The sequence below is a fragment of the Cyprinodon variegatus genome, unplaced genomic scaffold, assembly GCF_000732505.1.
Source record: "Cyprinodon variegatus isolate N-32 unplaced genomic scaffold, C_variegatus-1.0 Scaffold1462, whole genome shotgun sequence".
Taxonomy (NCBI): domain Eukaryota; kingdom Metazoa; phylum Chordata; class Actinopteri; order Cyprinodontiformes; family Cyprinodontidae; genus Cyprinodon; species Cyprinodon variegatus.
Genome location: NW_015151915.1, coordinates 73,567 through 79,626, shown reverse-complemented (window position 1 = coordinate 79,626; position 6,060 = coordinate 73,567).

The following is a 6,060-nucleotide window of genomic DNA, read 5'->3' as shown; positions in this document are numbered from 1 at the left end:
AAATTTACTGGTTGTCTGCATTTCTCTATATACAGCGGGTAAAATAGGTATTTCCATATAGCCTTCCACCAGTTGTGTTCATTTATAATGCCTGTTTTTTTATTGTATTACAGCAGGTAAAACTAGTATTGAACACGCCACCATTTTTCTCAGTAAATATATTTATAGAGGTCCTATTGACATGATATTTTCACCAGATGTCAGTAACAATATATGAGAAAAAAGGGCTATATAAATTATAGATTATTATTCTCTGGTGGACAAAGGAATTCTTCAGTAATGCTTATTGATAAAGCCTTCCATGTTCCAAAACCAATATGAAGGCAGTGGGTGGCAACGGGTGGTTTGTTTTTTATATGCACTTATGACTTGAAAAATATATGTTTTTTTTTTTTTATTTACAGCAAAAAAATAAAATAAAATATGCAATGTGTAACTGAAAAAAAACCAAAGGTAACTTAATCTGCTGTTACAGCCTTCAAAAATGATCAGACCACGTGTTTTTACTACCTCCTGTCCTCACACCATTGATTTGCACAACAAATTAAATCTCCTGTGTGTTCCAGATGGCCTAAATTAATGGACAAATCTAAAATTTACCAAAGCAATCAAAACAATTCCGTATATAAAATCATAGATCTTTGTTTCAATCTAAAAAAACATATAACATATATTCTATCTACCAAATAAAACAAAACAAATATCCAAATAAAAGGAACTTGGGATTTAGAAAAGGTTTAGGTGAACGGCCACAACAAATATCAATATATTAGATCATTTGACCACCTATTAATTGTGTATTGCTGCTACATTAGTTTCAGTTAGATAAGCTGCAGAAGATAAATAAGACAAAATACAGACACAAAAACTATTTCATCAGCTCAATTAATCCCCAAGTTTAGCAATAAAATCACAAATGACAATTTTCGCTTGAAATACTATTATGCAGTAGTTGCTTGAAATAGCTTTTAATGTCTGCATCCTGAATCTGGCAAGTTCAGAATTGTTTTTGCACGTTATTGCACCGCGTATGACGATAGTAGAAATGACTGACTCACCTCTGCCTCGGGTGTATCCTCTAACTTTGAATACTTACTGGCTCTCAATTTAAGTGATTTGTTACGTGGTCAATTTAGGGTGCGGAACAGTTTACCAGAATGTTATCATTACAGTATAGTACTGTATTTCTTGGCATTTAGAAATTTACCATTGATCTTTGCAATTGAACTTTTTTTTTTCAGTTTTGATTGTTTCATGCATTAGATTGAAAGTGCATATTTAACTGTCCCTAATATTTTTTTTATATAGTTCCTATTAGCATTTATATTAACAGTGCCTTTTAGATAAGAGGCATAATCCCATGCAGCAACATGGTCTAAAGAAAGCACTTAAAATGCAAGACTAAAATGTGACCAAGAACAAAACTATGCCTGGCCCAATCCTCAGGAGTTAAAAGCCTCTTAAAAAGATCCACTCTTTTTCCATCAAGCTTATCCCTGCTGGGGTCGCAAGTGGTGCTGGTACCTATCTCCACTTGTCAATGGACGAGAGGCAGAGTACACCCCGGACAGGACGTCAGTCTATTGCAGAGCAACACAGAGAAAAACAACCATTCACGCACACACTTACACCATAGGAGATTTTGGAGTGTGAATTAGCCTAACAGTCATGTTTTTGGACTGTGGAAGGAAGCCAGAGTCCCCGGAGAGAACTCACGCATTCACAAGGAGAACATGCAAACAGGCAGAGAATAGAACCCGGAACCCTCTTGCTGCAAGGCAGCAGTGCTCCCCAATGCGCCACTGAGCATCCCGCTTTTACTTTCCTTGTCATTTAATGTTTAATTTATGAAAAGCCCTTTGAGCTTCCTTTGTATGGAATCGTGCTGTTAAAATAAACTTGCCTTGCCTGTTTGTTTTGTTTTTTAGCATCAGCCCATTATGCCATGCAGTGGGATGCAAGTTCTTAAAAGAAAAGTCATAAAGGGAAAAGCTCAGACTCTGTCTCTGCCTGTCTTTTGATTTTTAAATATCTTACTGAATACCATTGATATAAGTGTGGAATTTAATGGTTTTTCCATAGATTGTATTGCTCCAGTTTTATTAACCAGTCAGAGTTGTACTGGCCTATCTGCAGAGGAAAAACTAAAATAAAAGGTTCGTAATAAACACTTATGGGTGGTGGTGGAGGATTTACAGGATTTTTAATCATTTCAAAAATACTTTAATTTATTATCAATCAAAAATACTGATCAGTGAAAAAATCTTCCAAGCTACTTAAGAGATCATTACCTCATCAGCACTTTCTCAGGGCAAGTCAAGACTGGCTTACATTTCACACCTCTACTGACATGGGGGTTCAACTTCATGTAAGATCTAATTGCATGAATGTCTTGCAGATTACTGGCAGCTGAATTATGCTGACAGTTCTGTCAAATGGGGAAATTTAGACTTTCTCTAACCTTTCAGGAGTTTATGACAAAGTATTACTCAGCCTCTTGCAAGATCTGGCCCAGATTTCAGGTGTTTAAAGGGTAGCAAAAGAACGAGACACGTTCCTAGAGTCAAAGCCATGAAGGGAAAAGCACAGGCTCTGTCTATATTTAGATTTTTAAATATCTTACTGAATACCATTGATATACTTGTCCAAAGTCTGGAAAACAAGTTACACACCCAAAAATAATGGAAATACAGGTTCCCATCTCTAGGTTGCACTTTTTATGAGGAGGATATGGAATGTTTAATTTTGTTTATGCAGCCTGCAAAGCACCCTTTATTGATTTTCCTTTATCAGGTTACAAGTAAATGTGGATCTGATCAGGCATATCAACCTCTGGAGTAACTATCCTGCATTTCTTACATGTATCTCTTCTCCAACACATCAAAACTAATGGCTGGACTCATCAGCATGTCATTTAGCTCAGCAGTCCTGTATTTCGAGTCATTAGTCCTTCTTAGTTAATTCAGACAGACCAGGGGTTTCTTGCTAAAGTAACTTAAGCTGTGTATTAATTTTTAAATGCCCATTCTTTGATCCAAAACGGATCCCTTCGGTTTTGTTTGTTTATTTTTAGCTGATGAAAAATTTATCACATCCATGTATTGATTTCTTATATATGCTATACCAAGGAGCTGAATGGGTTTTTAGTCTCTTGGTAACACTGTAATATAGATCTGGTTTGTGTTCCTAGGTATGGCAACTTATGTTGTCTGTTATAATCTGAGCAAGGGGGAGCATTTAGATGTTAAATAGGAGGGGACCCAAGATGGATCCTTGAGGATGTGATTTTTGTGTTCTGATGTAAAGTTACCTTCTGTCCTGAGATTAGAATTTAAACCAGTCCAGTGCTCTACCAGAAAGGTTTATCCAGTTCTCAAAACACTCAAATAAAATGATTTGCCACTGTTAAATTCGCCACTGTGGTTCAAAAATGCCAGCAGTGTGCTTCTTCCACAGCTGGCATCTATAATATAAGGATGTCATTCAACATCAGCATAAGTTTTTTGAATTTCCAATCTAATTTAGAGAATGCTTTCACCAACTCTACTTTGATTTTATAAAGGAAGCCTTTGCAGAAGCTATAACAGTAAACCTTAAAAACAGATTGGCCAATGCAACAAAACAAAATGTGTTGAATTTTACCTATCTGGCTGTTTGTTATGTGTCCAACCAATCTTTGGATAAAACAACCAATTAATTTAGTCGTTTTTAACCAATAGTAAAAGGGCAAACCAATTCATTGGTCACTTTGACCAAAATATTGGTTAATTAATAGACTAACATTGAAAGCCAGAGCCAGGGCTTAAACCAACAATCCTTTGGTTGAAGGGCAAAATCTTGCATCCAACATCTGTAATGTGCCTATAGATGACATGTTGTGACTTGGCGCTACATAAATAAACTGAATTGAATTGGAATTGAACACCACTGTCACCTCTAGCAAGTCTTGGAATTTAATACTGGTCTTACCACAAAGGCTAACGCCAAGATTTGCGTCTTAGTACTCTTGGATGTTGTTTATATGAAGAATGAATCCATCGCCAAGACACCACCATGCTCTCCAGCATGTCCCCTCTTGTCTTATCGGTGCATCAGTTGTTGTTCATGTAATTCACTGAACCCAATCAGGTATCAACTAAGACAAAAAAACTTGGGATATTATCTGAGAGTATGTTTGTTTAACAGCAAAAATGAGTTGGTGAACAAGTAAAGAGAATATAACATGAAAACAAGCCAGCAGCTGTAGGGTCAGTCAAAACCACAATATAAAAATATATATATAACACTAACTTTTTGGAGAAAAAAAGTGAAGTTTTTACTAGAAGAATAGCTTAGGAATATCTAAATAAATTAATACTCCAAATATTTTGTTAATAAAGGTTTGTTTGCTCTACAAATTGGATATTACGGTGCATTACATTCCTTTCTTTCTTTGAGTGTAAAATAATAACCCCGGGACAAAAAAGAAAAAACAGATCCTCTTCAAAAGGATACAGCGTGGGCAGGAGGTATGTCACAGCACACACGCTTCACACGCCCACACAACAGGCTTTCTCCACGCTGTAGGTGTCTAAATGTGCTTCCCCAATCATATTCACCAGAAGGTTTCATAGTGACGTATTGGGAATCCCAGAGTCCTCTGCCACACCCTCAGGAAAGCTGCGGCTGCTGCAACACCTTTTAACAAAAGATAAAAATAAACTAAAAATTGATTACATGTACTAATTTTGCTGTAGTATCTTTAATTTTACACTTTTATCAAGCAACTTCAATAGTGAGCACAGTAATAAATGAAATGAAAAAGGTTTATAAAACATAAAATTACTAAATATTTCAGACTAAACATGAATTGTTTCTGTAAACTTATAAATTATTAATAAATATAAATTACTGTAAATTATTTCTATAAAACATTAGATTATTATAGTGTCATTGCATTTCATATAAAGATTCTTGTAAATATCACACTTCAGCAATTTCCCATTAAACTCCAATCATTCACAGTTTTTCTGCTTTAAATAGCTAACTTATTGGAGCCATGAACATCAAGAAAAATAAATAAACCCAGAACAGAATATGTAATTTTAAACATTTATTTGATGCGATTATGTTCACTGCTGCATATGAAATGGTAATAAAAATAACCTTGGCACCCTCCCATTGTTCCCGAGGGCATTTGCATGCCGAGGAAACACCTCGCGTTGTTACATCACCGCTGCAACATAAAAGCTCCCAGAGAGTCAGGAGCATTGCATTCCAGGTATCCTCTGCAAGATAAGAGCAGGAACTCTCCTGATTTTACAAACAACAACAGTAGTAGCTCCTGTTTTATCTTGACTCACAACAACTTCTACTATGATGCTCAGAGTGCTTCTAAGTCTCTGCCTGGTGAGTACTGCCATATACTCTTACCTGAAAAAATACTTTTTTTTTTTAAATCTGTAAATTGGAACTCTGTTAAGATTTCTGCTAATGAGCAGAATGTGATTTTTAAAGGAATCCTGAATGTTGTGTTTGTCCTCCAAGGTCATTCTGGGACTGATGATGAGAGTAAACAGTCATCCTGTCCCACATACTGCCTGTCCTAAGGACTGCAAACCAACAAAGAGATATACCGATCATGGTATCCATCATCTACCTGCTGACCAGGGGAAATCTTCCGTCGCACCCTGGACTCTTCAAGACAGGTAGGCAAACTCCTCCATATTTTTAGGGAGAAAAAAAAAAGAAAACATGTTAATCATAAGATGATGTGAAAAATGTTCACAGTTAAACTTTGTGATTTAGGATAAATGTTTTAGGACCAATCGCAAGAATAAACTAAATACTAAAGAAACTTATTTGGACCCAAAATGAAATGCATTGTTGGAATATTCAGGCATAGCATATATTCACTATTTCCTCCCACTGCTTTAAAGAATAAAGGCAGTTTTATCCGTCTCTCTTTCATTGTGTTCATTGACCTGTACACTTTTTTTTGTCCTTTTAGGCCAAGTTCTGAAGTTGGAAATGAACTGGATCCTTTGCAAGTGGCGGTCTGCAAAACCTGCACCGTGAAAG